Genomic DNA, 22,379 nt, shown 5'->3' on the forward strand with positions numbered 1-22,379 from the left:
GATTCAGAAGGAAACATAAATGATGTAGTTAAAGACTATTTGTTTAGTTATGCTTTGTCTTTAAAGCCTGTTATGGGTTGAATTGAGTTCTAATCCCCAGTACGTGTATGTGTATGTGTGCTCAGTTGCTTCAATCGGTCCAATTCTTTGTGACCCCATGGACTGTAGCTTTCCAGGCCTCTCTGTCCATGGAGATGCTCTAGGCAAGAATCCTGGAGTGGGTTGCCATTTCCTTCTCCAGGGGAATCTTCCTGACCCAGGGATCAAATTGGCATCTCTTACATCTCCTGCATTGGCAGGCTGGTTCTTTACCACTAGCACCACCTGGAAGATACAATCAACTTCATTTAGGTGACCCCTAGCCACGATGACTGGTGTTCTTAAAAGAAGAGGAGAGACACGCAGAAAAGAGAGCACCCTGAGAAGACACAGAGACACACAAGGAGAAGACAGTCACTTGAAGAAGGAGCAGAGATTGAGGCTCTGCTGCCACAACACCTAGGCTCTGAGAAACTGGAAGATGCAAAGAAACAGTCACTGTGAGAGGCTTTGGAGGAAGGCTGATCCAGCTGACACCTTGGTTTAGGACTTCTAGCTTCCAGAACTGTAAGAGAACACATTGCTGTTGTTGTAAGCCACACAGTTTGTGGCACTTACTCTGAAACATCATTTTGGAAATTCCTGTATAAAAACAATCTTCATACTGTAAGACCATAAATCTCCAGTTCCAAATACATTTTTATTCCCATTGAAGCAATAGCTTTATAATGTAATTTTAAATAAATGATCTGAGGTCTTGTAGGAATACAAATATGATAGATTATAGTCATATATTATAGCAGGGGTGGGGAGGCCACAGCTTTTAAATCACCTTGTGGTGATAGTGGTCAGACATCCTAGGGAGACCAGCTATAATCCCTGTTTAAATAGCTCTTGAGATAATGCAAATGGGGCCTTTCAACACATAGACTGCCCTGTCTTCTCAATACGGTGCCCTGGCTTCCTCAGGTTTTTTGCTATTGGTTGTGATAGACGTAAGGGCACCATTTCTAGGGCCCACCCCCAAATTACCCATAAATACCCTATAATTGCCACATCAGTCTTTTGAGCAGCATAGACACCAATGTCATAAGCACAAGCAAATGCATTCTTCACTTTTTTTTTTTTTTTTGCTGACTCATACAAGATTCCCCAGTTCTATTTAATTTCTATACAACTAGAAAGGGCCAAGGGCTTCGCAGGCAGCACTGGTGGCTAAAGAATCCACCTGACAATGCAGGAGGTGCCAGAGATGTGGGCTCAGTCCCTGAGTTGGAGAGATCCCCTGGAGGAGGAAATGGCTAACCACTCCAATATTCTTGCCTGGGAAATCCCATGGACAGAGGAGCCTGGTGGGCTACAGTCCATGGGATCACAAAGAGTCAAATACAGCTGAGCATTCGTGAACACACACACACGCACACACATACACACAGAGGAGGTACCAAGGGTGGGCCTTCAGCTTATGTTTGCACATTTACACTACATTTTGGGCCAGAAGGTGAGGAACAAGGGCACTCATACCAGTTGAGCACCTGTTTGGCCCCAGGTATTCTGTGTATATTATTGTGTGTGAGCACTACCCTTTATTTTAAAAGAAACAGACTGGACTTTAAGAGTTTGTGTTACAAAACCAGAAAGTGACTGAGTCTGGACTGAACCTAACTCTACCTGGCCAACTCCAAAGCCCTTCCTTGCTCCATTTTTCCTCCCAGACTAAACTCGAGGTCCTGTTGTACACCTGCTTCTCTTTATGGTCACCCTGACCCTGCAGGGCCATCTGGATCATATCAGGACAGAGGAGAGAGATACAAAGTGGGAATAAAACCTCCCGCCACCAGGTGACACCCTCAATGCTTGCTTTCCTCTCCCCTCAGCTTGGTCCAGGTCAACTTTCCAGGCATACAGTTCTCCAGTCAAACTTGTTCAAAACAGGAGCATGTGGGGAAGAAAACAGAGGGGTTTCCAGTTCAGAGTTTCATATTTCATTCACAGAGAGCTCAATCCCCGTGGTTTGCCTTTGTTTTTTTCCTGTCCACATTTAGAGTGTCTTCCCCAAGTAGATGGGATAAAGAAGCTTGCCCTGGAATCTGTATCCAGTGGCTTTTAAGTGCCACTTCTGGTCCCCTTCGCCATCTGTTTAGACCCAGATCCAGCTACAGTCACATTCTACAGGAGCTTCCTTAGCCATGTCCTCTGCATTTATCCCACTCTACCTCACAGCCTGCCAGCCCCCAGCCTCATAGCCGCCCCTTGAGCCTCTCACCTGCTACACTGAGCACCCCAGTTGCTGCTGAAGGATGAGATGCTATAGGATTCACCTAGGCCCAGGCAGAATAACTGGAAGTACAGGGGAATTTGAACTCTTTGGGGTTTATCTTTGACACTGGGAAATGCAAGCTATCAGATAAGCTCTTCTTCTTCATAACCCCAAAGAGACTGTCCAGAGCACAGTGACTTGAGAAGACCCTGGGAAGGGAATATCATGGGAGAGTGAGATAGAATAATTTCTTGGAAGTGACATAAGGTGCTCAGCCAGCTTGGTGCTATCTTACCATATGGACATTCCCTTCTAACTTATCGGGGCTTCCCTGGTGATTCAGACAGTAAAGAATCCACCTGCAATACAGGCAACCTGGATTCAATCCCTGGGTCAGAAAGATCCCCTGGAGGAGGAAATGAGAACCCACTCCAGTATTCTTGCCTGGGAAATTCCATGGATAGAGGAGCCTGCCAGGCTACAGTCCATGGGGTCACAAAGAGTCAGACACGACTGAGCGACTAACACCTTTCACTTTTTCACTTTCCTAACCCATCATGGAGAAGGCAATGGCACCTCATTCCAGTACTCTTGCTTGGAAAATCCCATGGACGGAGGAGCCTGGTAGGCTGCAGTCCATGGGGTCTCTAGGAGTTGGTCACGACTAAGTGACTTCAGTTTCACTTTTCACTTTCATGCATTGGAGAAGGAAATGACAACCCACTCCAGTATTCTTGCCTGGAAAATCCTAGGGATTGGGGAGCCTGGTGGGCCGCCATCTGTGGGGTCGCACAGAGTTGGACACGACTGAAGTGACTTAGCAGCAGCAGCAGCAACCCATCATGGAACAACAGACTGGTTTCAAATAGGAAAAGGAGTACGTCAAGGCTGTATATTGTCACCCTGCTTATTTAACTTATATGCAGAGTACATCATGAGAAACGCGGGGCTGGATGAAGCACAAGCTGGAATCAAGATTGCTGGGAGAAATATCAATAACCTCAGATATGCAGATGACACCATTCTTATGGCAGAAAGTGAAGAGGAACTAAAAAGCCTCTTGATGAAAGTGAAAGAGGAGACTGAAAAGGTTGGCGTAAAGCTCCACATTCAGAAAACGAAGATCATGGCCTGTGGTCCCATCACTTCATGGGAAATAGATGGGGAAACAGTGGACACCATGGCTGACTTAATTTTTCTGGGCTCCAAAATCACTGTAGATGGTGATTGCAGCCATGAAATTAAAAGATGCTTACTTCTTGAAAGGAAAGTTATGACCAACCTAGACAGTATATTAAAAAGCAGAGACATTACTTTGCCAACAAAGGTCTATCTAGTCAAGGCTACGGTTTTTCCAGTGGTCATGTATGGATGTAAGAGTTGGACTATAAAGAAAGCTGAGCCCCGAAGAGTTGATGCTTTTGAACTATGGTGTTGGAGCAGACTCTTGAGAGTCCCTTGGACTGCAAGGAGATCCAACAAATCCATCCTAAAGGAGATCAGTTCTGGATGTTCATTGGAAGGACTGATGCTAAAGCTGAAACTCCAATACTTTGGCCACCTGATGAGAAGAGCTGACTCATTTGAAAAGACCCTGATGCTGGGAAAGATTGAGGGCAGGAGGAGAATGGGACGACAGAGGATGAGATGGTTGGATGACATCACCGACTGGATGGACAGGGGATTGTGTGGACTCTGGGAGTTGGTGATGGACAGGGAGGCCTGGTGTGCTGTGGTTCACGGGGTGGCAAAGAGTTGGACAGGACTGAGTGACTGAACTGAACTGAATATATCATATTCCCATTTGCCCTCATTCCAGCTTCAGAGATCAGTCCTGGTTCTTTGGAAGGACTGATGCTAAAGCTGAAACTCTAATACTTTGGCCACCCCATGTGAAGAGTTGACTCATTGGAAAAGACTCTGATGCTGGGAGGGATTGGGGGCAGAAGGAGAAGGGGATGACAGAGAATGAGATGGCTGGATGGCATCATGGACTCGATGGACGTGAGTCTGAGTGAACTCCTGGAGTTGGTGATGGACAGGAAGGCCTGGCATGCTGCGATTCATGGGGTCACAAAGAGTCGGACACGACTGAGCGACTGAACTGAATTAAACTGAAGATCAGTTTCTCCAATAAAGACATCAACCATTAATACCTTAAGCTCTTGTGTTCTGGGAAACCAGGTTAATACAGATTCCCTCTATGGTAGGTGTTAAAAGTATTTTCTCTGGATCATTGAAGCACATTAAAATGCAGATTCCAAGGCCCCATCTAAGATCTATGATTCAGAATCTCTGGAATTCAGGCACCAGGTTGTGCATTCTAAACACGTTTTCTTGCTCGCATGCACATCACAGTCTAGTCTGAGAACATGGCATCTTTTTATTTTTTTTATGGGAGTATAGGTGCTTTATGATGCAGTGTTAGTCTCTGCCGCAAAACACAGTGAATCAGTATATATACACACACACATACATATACTGCCCCACCTTGTGCACCTCCCCTGTGATGCCCCATTCATCTAAGTTGTCAGAGAGCACTGAACTGAGCTCCCTGTATGGCAGGTTCCAAGTAGCCATCTTACACATGGTGGTGGTTTAGTTGCTAAGTTGTGTCTGACTCTTGTGACCCCATGGACTGTAGCCTGCCAGGCTTCTCTGTCCATGAGATTCACTAGGCAAGAGTACTGGAGTGGGTTGCCATTTCTTTCTCCAGGGGATCTTCCCGACCCAGGAATCGAACCCCAATCTCCTGCACTTCAGGCAGATTCTTTACCAACTGAGCTATGAGGGAAGCCCGGTGGTGCACATAATCCTTGGCATCTTATTTTCCTGGAACAACTGAGAAACCTCTATCTCTGATCTCTTACAAACCTATCATTCCCTCAACCTATACACTTCTTGCTACAGGTGAATGATTACAGATGCCTGTGATAGAAAAAGAAATCTTAATTAAATCCCATTCAATAAAAGTCAGTGGAATCCCCAGAGGGTACCAGAGACTTTCAGGGCAGTAATCTTATTGCCATTGGCCCTCTGCCTGCTCTCACCCCAATGTTACCCATGAGGAATTGCTGAGCTTTTGCACAGTTCGTTTAGCATCTGAAGTCTGGGGACGTGGATGTTTGAATAGGTAGACTTCCTGAGAACCAAGACAATCTTATAAAAGTCTGCACAGCTGATATAATTAGAAGGGTTCCCTGCAGAATTAACCCTGGGGTAGCCAAGAAATTTCAGCCGATCATCTCTCTTGGTAAGCAAAAGAAGCTACTGGTGGTATCTATTAGAGCAATGAAAATAAGATTACAGTGGTGAATAAACTTGTGAAGGAGAATATCATGACTGCCTCTTTTCCCCCAAATCATTCACTGTTTAAGTTCAAGGGTTCAACACAAGTGACTTCTTATACTAGAGAGCATTCTTTGTGCAGTTAGTAGGTCCACTGGATATGTAATGGATAAATTTGCTTTTGATTTTCTTTCTTTTGGCTGCACTTGGCAAAGCTATCTAATGTGGTAGATGGAGAAGGGACTAGGGAGTCATACAGAAATGACTTTCAAAACCCAACTGGGCTCTTCATTCTCTTGGGTACATTGAGCAGACTAGTCCCTGTATCTAAATTTTGGTCTGCGTATTTGAACAATGGGCAGTGTGCTTCAGCTTGTGTGAACGAAGTGAGGCAAATTATGAAAGGATTGTGATAAGTTGCAGGAATTTTAAAAAAAATCATAGTTAAGTGTTATCATCACTTTCACCATCATGATCATCGAACTGGGCCAAGAAGACAAGGACAGAATATGTGTCTATGGGAGAGCTGATTGCTTTGTGTTGATTTCTGTGATATAGATAGGACTCTGGTGGGAAAAGCTAAAAGAGACTTTTGAACAGCAGAGTGAATGGTAGGTAAATGTAAAGCAGATGCCCTTTCCTGAGTGGGCTTTCTCTATTCATTTGAAGATTTGGGTATAAACAAAAGAAGGAACATTTTTTGCTTGATGGGTGAGATGGGACATTGGGCTTGTCCCACCTTTGAACTCAGGACAGAAACACTGGCTCTTCTAGGGTCCTGAAGCTATCAGTTTTCAAACTGAAACTTAAATCATTTCTCTCCTGAGTCTCAGGGTTCTGGACTCAGACTGGAAGTGTTAATAACCATTGACTTTTCTGGGTCTCCCTCAGCAGATCTTGGAACGTTTTTAGCCTCCACAATTTTATGATTCAATTTGTTTTCTATCTCTCTAGCTACATGGTTGTCTTTCTATCTAGCTATCTCTCTGTGGATAACCCTGGGTGTAAACGCGTATATAAAGTTTTTGAATTTCAGTAGGAATTGTAGAAGAAACAGGTTTGGTAAAGGGGAAAATATCTATGGGATTTAAAGCATGAGATAGAAATGAAGGTGCTGACTTTGGGAGTAAAGGAAGTGGAACTACAGTGATGATTAAATGACATAATCTATGCAATGCATCCAACACTATAATTATTCAGTAAACCCCGAGATTTGATAGGATTACGCTACAGAAAACCAAAGGTCATTGTGAATAAAAAAGAAACCTAGCAAAGGGAACCTTGATGTACTCTCTTGCTTTTTCCATGATCCAGCAGATGTTGGCAATTTGATCTCAGGTTCCTCTGCCTTTTATAAATCCAGCTTGAACATCTGGAAGTTCACAGTTCACGTAGTGTTGAAGACTGGTTTGGAGAATTTTGAGCATTATTTTACTAGCCTGAGAGATGAGTGCAATTGTGTGGTAGCCTGAGCATTCTTTGGCACTGCCTTCTTTGGTATAGGAATGAACACTGACCTTTTCCAGTCCTGTGGCCACTGCTGAGTTTTCCAAATCTGTTGGCATATTGAGTGCAGCATATTCACAGCATCATCTTCCAGGATTTGAAACAGATCAACTGGAATTCCATCACCTCCACTAGCTTTGTTCATGGTGATGCTTCCTAAGGCCCACTTGACTTCACATTCCAGGATGTCTGGCTTTAGGTGAGTGATCACAACATCATGACTATCTGGGTCATGAAGATCTTGTTTGTACAGTTCTTTTGTGTATTCTTGCCACTTCTTAATATCTTCTGCTTCTGTTAGGTACATATCATCTCTGTCCTTTGTTGAGCCCATCTTTGCATGAAATGTTCCCTTGGTATCTCTAATTTTCTTGAAGAAATCTTTAGTCTTTCCCATCCTATTGTTTTTCTCTATTTCTTTGCACTGATCACTGAGGAAGGTTTTCTTATCTCTCCTTGCTATTCTTTGGAACTCTGCATTCAAATGGGCATATCTTTCCTTTTCTCCTTTGCCTTTCACATCTCTTCTTTTCACAGCTGTTTGTGAGGGCTTCTCAGATGACCATTTTGCCTTTTTGCATTTCTTTTTCTCAGGGATGGTCTTGGTCACTGTCTCCTGTACAATGTCATGAACCTCCATCCATAGTTCTTCAGGCACCCTGTCAGATCTAATCCCTTGAATCTATTTGTCACTTCCACAGTATAATCATAATGCATTTGATTTAGGTCATATCTGAATGGGCAAGTGGTTTTCCCTACTTTTTTCAATTTAAGTCTGAATTTGGCAATAAGGAGTTCATGATCTGACCACAGTCAGCTCCGAGTCTTGTTTTTGCTGATTGTATAGAACTTCTCCATCTTTGGCTGCAAAGAATATAATCAGTCTGATTTCAGCATTGACCATCTGGTGATGTCCATGTGTAGAGTCTTCTCTTGTGTTGTTGGAAGAGGTGTTTGCTATGAGCAATGTGTTCTCTTGGCAGAACTCTATTAGCCTTTGCCCTGCTTCATTCTGTATTCCGGCAAAATTGGCCTGTTACTCCAGATATTTCTTGACTTCCTACATTTGCATTCCAGTCCCTTGCTGTAATGAAAAGGACCTCTTTTTTCAGAGTTAGTTCTAGAAGGCCTTGTAGATCTTCACAGAACCATTCAACTTCAGCTTCTTCAGTGTTACTTGTCGGGGCATAGACTTGGATTACTGTGATATTGAATAGTTTGCCTTGGAAAAGAACTGAGATCATTCCATCATTTTGAGATCGCATCCAAGTACTGTATTTTGGACACTTTTGTTGATTATGAAGGCTACTCCATTTCTTCTGAAGGATTCTTGCCCACAGTAGTAGATCTATTGGTCATCTGAGTTACATTCATCTGTTTAGTCCCTTTTAGTTCGCTGACTCTTAAAATGTCAATGTTCACTCTTACCATCTCCTGTTTGACCACTTCCAATTTGCCTTGATTCATGGACCCAACATTCCAAGTTCCTATGCAATATTGCTCTTTATAGCATCGGACTTTACTTCCATCACCAGTCACATCCACAACTGGGTGTTGTTTTTGCTTTGGCTCCATCTCTTCATTCTTTCTGGAGTTATTTCTCCACTGATCTTCAGTAGCATATTGGGCACCTACTGACCTGGGGCATTCATCTTTCAGTGTCCTATCTTTTTGCCTTTTTATATTGTCATCCTGCTTATTTAACTTATATTCAGAGTATATTATGAGAAATGCTGAACTGGATGAAGCACAGGCTGGAATCAAGATTGCTGGGAGAAATACCAATAACCTCAGATATTCATATGACACCACCCTTATGGTAGAAAGTAAAGAAGAACTAGAGAGCCTCTTGACGAAAGTGAAAGAGGGGAGTGAAAAAGTTGATTTAGAACTCAACATTCAGAAAACTAAGATCACAACATTTGGTTCCATCACCTCATGGCAAATAGATGGGGAAACAGTGGAAACAGTGAGAGACTTTATATTTTTGGGCTCCAAAATCACTGCAGGTGGTGAGTGCAGCCATGAAATTAAAAGACGCTTGCTCCTTGGAAGAAAAGTTATGACCAACCTAGACAGCATATTATAAAGCAGAGACATTATTTTGCCCACAAAGGTCTATCTAGCTTTGGTTTTTCTAGTAGTCGTGTATGGATGTGAGAGTCAGACTATAAAGGAAGCTGAGTGGCCAAGAATTGATGCTTTTAAACTGTGCTGCTGGAGAAGACTCTTGAGAGTCCCTTGGAGAGACAGGAGATCCAACCAGTCCATCTTAAAGGAAATCAGTCCTGAATATTCACTGGAAGGACTGATGCTGAAGCTGAAACGCCAATACTTTGGCCAACTGATCTGAAGAACTGACTCCTTGAAAAAGACCCTGATGCTGGGAATAACTGAAGCCAGGAGGAGAAGGGGACGACATAGGATGAGATAGTTGGATGGCATCACTAACTCAATGGTCATGAGTTTGAGTAAGCTCTGGGAGTTGGTGATGGGCAGGAATGCCTAGCCTGCTGCAGTCCATAGGATTGTAAAGAGTCGGACACGTCTGAGCGACTGAACCGAACTGAACTGAGAGGAAGCCGGAAAAGGATTCCAAGCGTAATTCCAGATGCAAATAAATACCCATGATGACTTTACAGAGACCCTGGAATTATCCATTATTTTGCATGAGGGATGTAGGTGGGCTATTATTATGCATTCCCAGTGTTTCCCAGTGTTTCAGAGTCTCCAAAAACTTAACACTCATTACCTCATTGAAACCTCAGAACCTAACTTGTGATGCAGGTACTGTTTTTAGTTTTGCTGATAAGGAAGCTCAAGACGTAGAGAAGGGAGTTGTTAATCATGCAGCTTGAATGCAGTGGTGATACAGGGGCTCAGACCTCCTGACTCCCAGCCACATACTTCATCTCTATTCAGAGGAGCTGGCTTCTATAAGAATTTAGGTTCTTATAGGAAATGAGAAGGCAATGATAATGAGTATGGAAAATTACTTACAAACGTATCTCTGTTTATCACAAAGTAGAAGAAACACAGTTTTGGGTAGACTACAGCAAATAGGAACATGCTATTACCAGAGCAAACTATGGGGGCTTCCCTAGTAACTCCGCTGGTAAAGAATCTGCCTGCAATGCAGGAAACCTCTGTTCAATTCCTGGGTTGGGAAAATCCCCTGGAGAAGGGATAGGGTACCCACTCCAGTATTCTTGGGCTTCCCTGGGGGCTCCCCTGGGGGCTCAGATGGTAAAGAATCTGACTGCAATGCAGGAGACATGGGTTCAGTCCATGGGTTGGGAAGATCCCCTGGAGGAGGGCATGACAACCAACTCCGTATACTTGCCTGGAGAACCCCCACGGACAGAGAAGCCTGGCTGGCTACAGTCCCCGGTGTGGCTAAGAGTTGGACACAACTGAATGACTAAGCACAGCACACATAGCAGACTATGTTCAATGATCTGCAATATGTATATATCTCAATGCTATACCATAATATAATACTCATTATTATATATACACGCGGGCTTCCCTGGTGGCTCAGACGGTAAAGAATCTGCCTGCAATGTGGGAGACCTAGATTCAAACCTATGATTTGGAAGATCCCCTGGAGAAGAGTGTGGCAAACCACTCTAGCATTCCTGACTGGTGAATTCCATGGACAAAGGAGCCTGGTGGGCTACAGTTCCGCATATATATATATATATATATATATATATATATATATATATATACACACACACACACACACACGCACGCACGCGCACAGAATCTGCTTTTAGAAATTAAGTTATTTAACTGGTTTACTGCTTAAAACATGTTAGCAAATTGTAGTGATTTCAATTTACTGAAAAATGGTGATCATTTTTGTGTCTGTAAAATGTTTGGCCAGCTTTTAACCCTTGCCTAGTCAAGATTTCTTTAAGCCCTCAATTAATTCTTCCATTTCTTCTATAAAGATGCCCATGAGGATACCGCCATCCAACTTTCCTAACCAAGAGTAAGATATATTTGTCTTATTTACTTTTCAGTATTTTGACCAGGACATGCTTAAAGTCATGCTGCAGACATTGCAAGCAGACATTACCTATTTCAGGCTTGGTTGCTTCTCTTGCCTGGAGACACAAACCGAAATGCTCTCCTTGAAAACATTCCCTTCCTTGCCTTTCTCCTAACTAGTGTGGTTAAATGTCCTACATTATAGGTGTGTGTCCCAGCCCCTCTATACCAGGCTGAGAACATGGGTGAAAACAAGTATTATTCACTAGGACCACAGATGTTGGGACTTCCCAGATGGCGCTAGTGGTAAAGAACCTGCCCGTGAATGCTGGAGAAATAAGAGATGTGGGTTCAATCCGTGGGTTGGGAAGATCCCCTGGTGGAGGGCATGGCAACCCACTCCAGTATTCTTGCCTGGAGAATCCCATGGACAGAGGAGCCTTGTGGGCTACTTGAGGAGCCTTGAAGTGACTTTGCACGCCTGCATGTATCATGGACCTTTACCAAATTCCTGGTCTTTGCCATCTTCTATGCTAAATACTAGCAGGACAAATAAAACCCAGTCCCCATTGCTCTCAAGGAATTTGCTGTGAAGTAAGAGAGACTGAAAATAAGCAGACAAGTTGTTAGGTGAATGAGCAAACAGATGAATAAGGGCTTGGGAATGAACCTAGTAATATGTGGGAACTGATCATAATAAAAATGTACACAGTACCTGCCATGGGCCACCATAATAAGGGCTTCACATATAGAAGCTCATTTGGTCCTTGAAATAACTCAGTGAAGTAGGTTATGGTCATTTCTGTTTCATATCAATAGATGGGGAAACTGAGGCATGGGAAGGCAAGAAACCTGACGTCACACTGCAGGTACATGACCTGAGATTTGAATCCAGATAGACTGGTCCATGGACTTCCTAGGTGGTGCTAGGGGTAAAGAACCTGTCTGCCAATGTAGGAGATGCAAGATATGCATTGACCCAGGGTTCAATCCCTGGGTCAGGAAGACCCCCTGGAGGAGGGCATGGCAACCCACTCCAGTATTCTTGCCTGGAGAATCCCATGGACAGAAGAACCTACCAGGTACAGTCTATAGGGTCCAAAAGAGTCAGACACAATTGAAGCAACTTAGAACTCACAGACTGGTCCACACTCTGTACACTTATCTGCTATCCTACACCATCTCAGTTGTGGTCAGTAGGGAGGGAATGATTAACCAGTCAGAGGAAACACATTCCCCATAGAGAGAGTTGCCTAATTTGGGGCAAAAGGGACCAGGTAAGCAAGGCAGGGATGGAAACCTGCATCTTGGGATACTTGTGACACACAGGGATTGAAGACACAATGCCAAGGAGTGAGGCTAGACATTTCAGCGTGTTTATCTTGCCCCTTCCAGGCAAAGACTTCCCTGCGTTTTTCTGAAGACAATAAAAACCCATTGGATAATTTTAGGTAGAGGAGTAGCATGATCTGATTTCCATTAGCTGTGAGGTTATTTGGAGGAGATGCAAAGGAAAGTCTCTGTGAGTGGGGACCCAAAGGAGAGACCAGTGAGGAGACTCTTACAACTCTCCAGGTGCCAAGGGACAGAAAGAAGGTGCAGGGGGAAAGAGCAGAGAGTCCAAGATGGGCTGGGAAACGGGAGAAGTAGAATTAGAATTGATGGGCCGTGGAGAAGAGGAAGATTCTGAGGACTGTGGCCAAGTTAGACGGGTCTTCAGGAACATGTAAGATGGACCCTAGATCCATCCATATCTCTACAAACGACCCAGTTTTGTGCTTTTTTATGGCTGAGTGATATTCCACTGTTTTGCTGTGCTACATCATTATCCATGCATCTGTCAGTGGACACTTAGGTTGCTTCCATGTCCTGGCTATTGTGAATAGTGTCACAATGAACACTGGTTGAATTGCGGTTTTCTCCGGCTACACGCCTAGGAGTGAGATTGCTGGATGATATGGTAGGTCAGAAAGAGAAAAACAGATACTGTGTATTAACACTTATATGTGGGACCTAGAAAAATGGTACAGATAAATCTAGTTCCAGGGCAGGAATAGAGACACAGATGTGCGGACCCAGGAGAGGGAGGGGGAGGTAGGATGGATTGGAAGATTAGGCTTGACATAAACACACTCCTAAGTGTAAAATAAATAGCTAGTGGGAACCTGCTGTGTAGCACAGGGAACTCAGCTGGGTTTCCTGTGATGACCTAGAAGGGTGCGATGGATGGCAGGGAGGGGATACATGTATACATAGAACTGATTCTCTTTATTGTACAGCAGGAGCTAATACAACGTTGTAAATCAATTATACTCTGATTAAAAAAAAACAAACATGTAAGATGGAGCAAGGAGGCAGAGACAGTCCAATCTGAAATCTTCAGGGCTGGCAGCACTTGGGTGATCTGCCTGGGATGATTCACATACAACAAGAATGGATACAGTGGGATTAGCATCAGGTTGGAAGTGCTGAGAGAATACTATTTGGACAGAAATGGTAACTGGGGGCTTTTGCAGCTGTGTCTATAGAACAGGGATACAGCCAACTGGCTATTTCTCAAGGAAGGAGGTGCTGGATGGAGGCTTGTGGGACAGCCAGACTCTCACTCTACTCCCTTGTGCCATCATAACTTGGATGCGTGTCTAGAATTCTGCCACCAGCCAGCCCTTAATCCTATATGGTTAAGTTGTAACCCTAAATGAATTATTATTTATAAAGCACCTAAAACACTGCCTGGAATTTAGTCATTGCTGAACGAGTGCTTGTTAAGCAAACCAGATAAATGAAACCTCATCTAGACGGCAGCTGACCTGTGCCTTTCCACTTGATGCCTGCTGGCCTCGGGTGGGAGAAGAGGGAGAGAGGAGGCTAAGCAGAACCAGCATCTTAGTAAACTGGCTGAAGAAGATGGTAAGAAGGACCAGCCGGAGAGAGATGAAGAAAAGCCTGGCAGAAGCTCCTGTCGTTTCAGGTGCATTTTCTCCAGGTCATGTCAGCAGGACCCAACCTAGTCCTGAGAAGAATGAAGTTAAAGCTGAAAAACGCTTCTTTAGATTTGGACTCCATGCCAAGGATGAGAGTTGGCATGTGTTTTGCAGGGTCATTAGTGATAATAGCCCACATATTTGTCTGTTAGACCTGTTGGGTTCAGCTTTGAACTCACAGCCACAGGCAGTACCTACACCACTAACCTATGTGTCAGAAGTAGACAACTTTCCATTTCATTGAGTTTCACTAACCATTTATTGAGCATCCAATATGTGCCTAACACTGGGTCAGTGGCTGGGGGGACATATATGGGGTGAACATGTCTGGTAGGAGAGCTATACATCTTGATGTTTGTTTAACGTGTAAGCGCAGTCCTCTGCCATGTGTTCTCAGAGTTCTTGACTTAAAGACATTCATTTTTGGGAATTCTGCATTTCTTAGTGTTATTGATTGAGAGGGACGCAGAACCTTTCTTGCTCCCCCTATTAAACCATAAGCTCTAAGACAGCAGGGCTGTGTCTGGGTTGACATACTTCATCACGTTGCAAGAGCCTGGCACGCGAACTCATACAGAATACTGAACACACGTTCAGGAAGTGCAATGAAGAAAAAGTACAATGTTCTCTGAGATTGTGTAATGGGGGGGGAACCTCATTTAAAAGGAGGGGGTGACCAGAAATGGATTCTCTAAGAAAGTAACAGCTTAAATAAAATTTACGGAGAGAACCAGGAGTTAGCTAGAGAAGGGAGAACATTCCAGAGAAAGAGACCCTCGGTTGAAGAGAGTTAGCTACATTCCATCTTCCTCATGTCAGAGTGTGGTTTCCTTTCAGCTTCTGAAAAATGCCATTTCAGGAAATCATGTTTTCTGTTTTGTAAAATGACTCACGTAAAAGAGCGATTTTGTTGTCATTGGCATTAAAAATATCAGAATAAAATAACTTGGAACCATTTTTATTTCCTTACTTGATTTTTTATAGGAAATAATGGACCCACAAGTTTAATTTTTCTTATGCTGTTTTAAAAATGGATTCTTTTTTTTTCTCACTGGCTGATGTCAGCTGCCTACCCTGAGGCCCTAGGGATGATGCCACCTGCAGCCCGTCCCCTCCCTCCTCCTTGATCAACCGTATGCTGGAGGAGGTCTGAGTCCGCCACCTCCTCCCCAGTCTGGGCAGGGTGGAGCTGCTAGGACAGCAGACCCGCCCCTGTATCCAGGATGCGACATCTCTGCCCAGGGCAGCTGGTGCAGGTGGAGCCTCTGTTCCCATAGGGTCCAGCCTCCCTGAGTCCGATGTTCTAAGCGCATTGCTTCCTGATGGAGGGATGTGGGAAGGGTTAACTCTCTGAAGCTCAGAGCCCTGAACTGAGAAAAATAAACAACTCAATTATATAAAGTGTCTGGTAGAAGGCCTGGCACACAGTGGATTTGCAGGGCATACAAATCAAAGCAGACTGGTTCCTGCTAGCCTTCTTGTGTGTGTGTGTGTGTGTGTGTGTGTGTGTGTGCACGCGCATGCACGCTTAGTTGTGTCTGACTCTGCAAAACCATGGACTGTAGCCCACCAGACTCCTCTGTCTGTGGGATTCTCCAGGCAAGAATACTGGAGTGGGTTGCCATTTCCTCCTCCTGGGGCATCTTCCCGACCCAGGGATCGAACTTGCATCTCCTGTGTCTCCTGCCCTGGCAGGCAGTTTTGTGAGCACTGAGCCACCTGGGAAGCCAGCTGGCTTTCTTACTTTTCTTAAATTAAGCCTTAAATGGGTCTATCTGGATTTGAGCCCTGTGAGCTTGATGAAGAAGGCAAGGAACTCCCAGTAAACTCATCCTGTTGGACACAGAGATCTTTGATCTACAGAAATGTTTCTGGAGTCAGAAAGCAGGGCTTCCTTAAGATGGTATTTGGCCCTTGGATTTTTTCTTGGACACGAGTCCATGGGGAGCTGGGCGATAGATTTAGGGAGGAGGAGCTGGACCCAGTGCATGCCTGGTTTGATGGGATAACATTTCTCTTGGTTGCATGAGGGGCTCACTCCCATGGCTCTGTGCGACCAATGTGGTCAGAGTGGCGTCTGAATGCAGAGAGAGCAGGGTGGTTTGGTTCAAGAACAGAGATTGAGTGCAAAGAAGTGCCTTTGTGGAGCCAGGAAAGCTGTGGTGGACTTTGGAGTGGACGTCGGTAAAGGGTTGAAGAGAGTAAGATTTTGTCTGGGCCTCTTTATAAGCATTTATAGGTCAACTCAGTTAAAACACTCCTGGGAATGACCAATGGTGACAAGGTCAGAGGAATAGAGTCTGGAGGCTGAAGGTCCCTCTCCAGGACGTGGAGACAAAGGATGCACAAAATACACGGGTCTCCTGCATTGCAGGATGATTCTTTACTATCTGATCCACCAGGGAAGCCCTGTGAGCTTTGAGATTTGCTAATTCATTTTGTTTGATGGTTCCCTCTCCAGGAAGTAGAGAGACAGGATGAACAAAATACACATTTATGTTGTGGGGACTCATTTGTCCTTCCCCAGCTGGTGTGACTCTGGGACATACTAGTTATTCTTAGACAGTATATTACTTTTTTATTTGCTACTATAACAAATTGCCAAATGCTTACCGGCTTAAACAATGTATTATTATTATTTTTTAATCTAATAGTTGTTGAGGTCAGAAGTGCAAAATGGGTCCAAGCTATAATTCAGATGTGGGCAGGGCTGTGTTCCCTTCTGGAAACTCTCAGGAAGAATCCTTTCTCTTACCTATTTGGCCTCTAGATGCTGCCTGCATTCTGGGGCTCATGGCCCCTCCTGTATCAAATCCAGCTAAGTTGACTTCATGTTGTTTTCATGTTGCATCATTCTGACTCTCACTCTTTTCTTCCTCTTTCTTTTTTCTCTTTCCTCCCTCTTTCCTACTTAAGGATCCCTCTAAGTACATTGCATGTGTGAAAGTCACTCAGTGGTGTCCAACTCTTTGGGAACCTCATGGACTATTCAGTCCATGGAATTCTCCAGGCCAGAATACTGGAGTGGGTAGCCTTTCCCTTCTCCAAGGGATCTTCCCAACCCAGGGATCAAATCCAGGTCTCCCGCATTGCAGGGGAATTCCTTACCAGCTGAGCCACAAGGGATGCCCAAGAATACTAGCATGGGTAGCCTATCCCTTCTCCAGCAGGTCTTCCCATCCCAGGAATTAAACCAGGGTCTCCTGCATTGCAGGCAGATTCTTTACCAACTGAGCTATCAGGGAAGCCCTGATAATGTAATTACATTGGAAAGGAAAAGTGAAGTCGCTCAGTCATGTCCGACTCTTTGCGACCCCATGGACTGTAGCCTACCAGGCTCCTCTGTCCATGGGATTTTCCAGGCAATAGTCCTGGAGTGGATTGCCATTTCCTTCTCCAGGGGATCTTTCCAACCCAGGGATTGAACCCGGGTCTCCCGCATTGTAGACAGATGCTTTACTGTCTGAGCCACCAGGGAAGTCCAATTACATCATAATTACATTGGGCCCATTCAAATCATCCAGGATAATTTCCCTATTTTAAGGTTGATTGCTTAACAGCCTTGATTTCATTTGCAACTTTCACTCTATCTTGTCATGTGATATGACGTATTTACAGGCTCCAGCAATGAGGGCGTAGACATATTTGGGGGCTGTTCTTCTAGCTTCTATTGGCACTGTTGCACAACATCCAATGTGCTGTTTACATTGGATGAAGGGTGTGCAAAAAGTATAAGGTGTTAGACTAGTTTCAGAAGCCAAGGGCTTTGGTTTGTGCGTCACTGTTCACGTGTTAGTCACTCAGTTGTGCCTGACTCTTTGCGACCCCATCGACTGTAGCCTGCCAGGCTCCTCTGTCAGTGGAATTCTCCAGGCAATAATACTGGAGTGAGTAGCCATTCCCTCCTCCAGGGGATCTTACTGACTCAGGGGTCGAAGCCGGGTCTCCTGCATTGCCGGCAGATTCTTTACCATCTGAGCCACCAGGGAAGCCCCACGATCTGTGTGATCTGCTACTTCATCTTATTTGACGGCTCCCTGTTTCTTCACTTGGGATCAGCAGCCCTGTCTGGAGACAGAGTGAGTGCCATGTGAGAAGGAAGCAGGGGCAGGGTGTGTGTGTGCAAGCCTTGCTCTGTTCCCTGGCTGGGGCAACACATCTGCATGTTTACAAAGAGATTCCAGACATTATCCTCCAAGAGGAAGGAAAGTAGGAGACAGATGCAGTGGAGAGCCTGCCTGTCTCAGACTCTCCAAGCATCAGGCCAAGTGTGTCTTTCAGCAGTTCTCCCCCTTTGTCTTTCTCAATTTGGCCCTCTATCAGTTCAGTCAGTTCAGTTGCACAGTCGTGTCTGACTCTTTGTGACCCCGTGAACTGCAGCACACCAGGCCTCCCTGTCCATCACCAACTCCTGGAGTTCACTCAGACTCATGTCCATCGAGTCGGTGATGCCATCCAACTATCTCATCCTCTGTCATCCCCTTCTCCTCCTGCCCTCAATCCCTCCCAGCATCAGGGTCTTTTCCAGTGAGTCAGCTCTTTGCATGAGGTGGCCAAAGTATTGGAGTTTCAGCTTCAACATCAGTCCTTCCAGTAAACACCCAGGACTGATCTCCTTTAGGATGGACTGGTTGGCTCTCCTTGCAGTCCAAGGGACTCTCAAGAGTTTTCTCCAACACCACGGTTCAAAAGCATCAATTCTTCAGCACTCAGCTTTCTTCACAGTCCAACTCTCACATCCATACATGACCACTGGAAAAACCATAGCCTTGATTAGATGGACCTTTGTTGGCAAAGTAATGTCTCTGCTTTTGAATATACTATCGAGGTTGGTCATAATTTTCCTTCCAAGGAGTAAGCATCTTTTAATTTCATGGCTGCAGTTACCATCTGCAGTGAATTTGGAGCCCCAAAAAGTAAAGTCTGACACTGTATCCACTGTTTCCCCATCTATTTCCCATGAAGTGATGGGACCAGATGCCATGATCTTCGTTTTCTGAATGTTGAGCTTTAAGCCGACTTTTTCACTCTCCTCTTTCACTTTCATCAAGAGGCTTTTTAGTTCCTCTTCACTTTCTGCCATAAGGGTGGTGTCATCTGCATATCTGAGGTTATTGATATTTCTGCTGGAAATCTTGATTCCAGCTTGTGCTTCCTCCAGCCCAGTGTTTCTCATGATGTACTCTGCATATAAGTTAAATAAGCAGGGTGACAGCTTGACGTACTCCTTTTCAAGAGGGTATGACCTCCTGGGTCTCCAGTGCCCTCCTCAGGGTGGTGCTTTTCTCACTGTAAGTTCAAAGCTAAAGAGGCCCATTTGGGGGAAACTTAGAGACATCCCCTGGGCTTGTTTTTGTGTTGAACTGACTCCACAGGGAAGTTCCCTTCCGAGGGCCACATGCTGGGGCTCCCCAGTATAGATGCCAATATAAGCACTAGGGTTTCACTGGGCAAGGGACAAGCTTCAGTTACTCTTGAAGCATCTCTGAAAATATCAGGGTCTAATTTAAGCTGTGGGGAAATGACTGGGACAAGAGAATATACGTCCTTTGTGCACATCTCGCAAGGTTGTTGTGGGCTGTCGCATTCATTTTTCCTCCTTGATCCCTCCTCCAAAATCTGTAAATGTACCAAGGCGAGGTTTTTATTATTGCTTTCATCCAGATAAAGAAGGTGGAGTCTGGACTCTCCTGGAGGTACAGTCGATGAGAATTCACCTGCCAATGCAGGGAACACAGGTTGGATTCCTGGTCCAGAAAGATCCCACGTGCCCTGGAGCCACTCAGCCCATGGGCCTCAACTACTGAGCCAGGGCTCTAGAGCCTGTGAGCTGCAACTGCTGAGCCCGTGTGCCCAGAGCCTGTGCTCCACGACCAGAGAAACCAGCACTGTGAGAAGCCCATGCACTGCAACAGACAGCAGCTCCCACTCGCTGCAACTAGAGAAAGCCAGCATACAGCAATGGAGACCCAGCACGACCAAAGATAAATAAACAGATACATTTTAAAAGGTGGAGTCCAGGTTAGCCAGCTGGTCACTGATAAGGTCAATGTACCATGAATCTCCTTTCCTTCTGTGAGGTCTCTGAGTTACCCCTTCTAATGCCTGGGGTCATAGGTTTCCTAAGGACCCAGCCAAGGTTCACTCATTTATGTATTCATTTAGGTGAGCTGGATGCCACTCTCAGCATCCGATAGCACAGAGGTGGAGGTTTACAGTGATACAGGGCAGCATGTGTCCTGATGGCGCAAAGTGCAAGGTGTGTTCCAACTCAAGGGAGTCACCTGAGCCAGTGTAGAGATGCTTAGTCCCTTCCCAGGAAGGAAGATATACTTACGCTAAATGCTGAAAGCAAAGGAAGCTTTTGCTGTACCAAGGCCTGGACCAAAGTGGGATGCGGGGTTTCTCGGCAATGGAACAGAAGTGAAAGATGCCCTGGCTCTTTCAGAGAAGAGTAGGTGTTTCCCTCTGATGGAGGGAGGTAGTGGGAGGAAAAATGGCTTATCGGACAGTAGTCAATGCTGATGTCAGAGAGACCTGGGCTCACATCCCGTTTGCGTTAGCATCACTTATTGCTGCTATTGAAATCTTTATGTCCACTGGGTTTTTACTTTTGGAAGCAGAAATATGTTTCTGCATCATTCTATGACTATTATTAATATAGCAGACAATAGTAAGAGAGCTAACATCACACTTATTATCTCCAGACATTATTCTATATGTGCTTTATATCTATTAATTCTTTAATATTCTCAACTCCTTGTTTTAGGCACCACCCTTCCCCTATTTTGGCTTCCCTTGTGGCTCAGCTGGTAAAGAATCTGCCTGCAACGCGGGAGACCTGGGTTCGATTCCTGTGTTGGGAAGATCCCCTGGAGAAGGGACAGGCTACCCAGTCCAGTATTCTGGCCTGGAGAATTTCTAGGACTGTGTAGTCCATGGGGTCACAAAGAGTCAGACCCGACTGAGTGACTTTTACCTCACCTTCCCCTATTTTATAGATGAAGAACCGAATACAAAAGTAAAAGTATTAGCAACATGTCCAAAGTTACATGCTAATTAGCAGCAGAGCTGGGGTTCAGATGCAGCCATGCTCTTAACCAGACCAGAACACTTACGGAAGGGAACAAAGGATAAATTAGGTCCACCAAGGTAATAAACAAAAGAGGGCCTCCCCAGGTCTCCTCTCTGTGGGAGCTGTATTGAGGAAAGGGCATGGATCTAGGCTGTGGGAGCAACATGTCCCTTGGATTTCTAGCAGTGGAGCGAGGCGTTGACAATGCTTGCTTCTCGTGCTCATCAGTCTGAAGGCAATGAGGGAGCAGGAGGGACAAGACTCAGAGAGACTGACCGCAGCCAAGGTCCAGTTCCCTAAGAAGGGGGTGAATGTGGAGGTGGCCACAGATAAAAATAGAGGGAAAAGAAGTGGGCTAAGAAACACTCAATACAAAAATGAAAAGACACCAGCCTTCTCTGTATGTTTATTATTGGCACATGTTATCATAGTCCTTTCTAATAATCAGAGCTAATGTCTGTCTGACCCTAGTTGCCTGATGGACCCTATTCCAGGCCATCTGAAAGTATCAACTCATTTCAGCCTCACAACAGACCCTCAAGGCAAGCACGGCCCTGGTCCCCAGATGGCGGCAGAGGAAACAGTTGCTTTGGAGAGGAAGGTCCTTGATTGAAGAAATGGCATCACCATACTCCTGGCAACAGCTGTGATGTGTTCAACCCTGGAGTGCTTGGCTCTCTCCCAAACTACCTGGTGTGTCCCAGAGGGTTTTTTTGGTTATTATTGATACTATCAGAGGGATGGGCTTCCCAGGTGCCAAAGAGGTAAATAATCCACTTGCCAATGCAGGAGACTCAGGAGATGCAAGTTCGATCGCCAGGTTGAGAAGATCCCCTGGAGGAGGAAAGGGAAACCCACTCCAGTATTCTTGTCTGGGAAATCCCATGAACCGAGGAGCCTGGTGGGCCATAGTCCATGGGAATGCAAACAGCACATGACTGAGTGAGCACTCACGCACACGCAGGTACGTATTAGAGGGATGTGCAGCCGCTCTTGGCTTGTCTCCCTTTCCATTGCCACCTTTTCAAACTCAGGGCCTGTCTTATTAGCAAGACAAGCAATTGTAAACATGTTCAGTTCAGTCCCTAAGTTGTGTCTGACTCTTCGCAACCCCATGGATGGCAGCAGGCCAGGCTTCCCTTTCCATCACCAACTCCTGGAGCTTGCTCAGACTCATGCCCATCGAGTTGGTGATGCCATCCAACCATCCCCCTTACATCGTCCCTTACAT

This window comes from Budorcas taxicolor, chromosome 6 (genome assembly GCF_023091745.1).
Source record: "Budorcas taxicolor isolate Tak-1 chromosome 6, Takin1.1, whole genome shotgun sequence".
Taxonomy (NCBI): Eukaryota; Metazoa; Chordata; class Mammalia; order Artiodactyla; family Bovidae; genus Budorcas; species Budorcas taxicolor.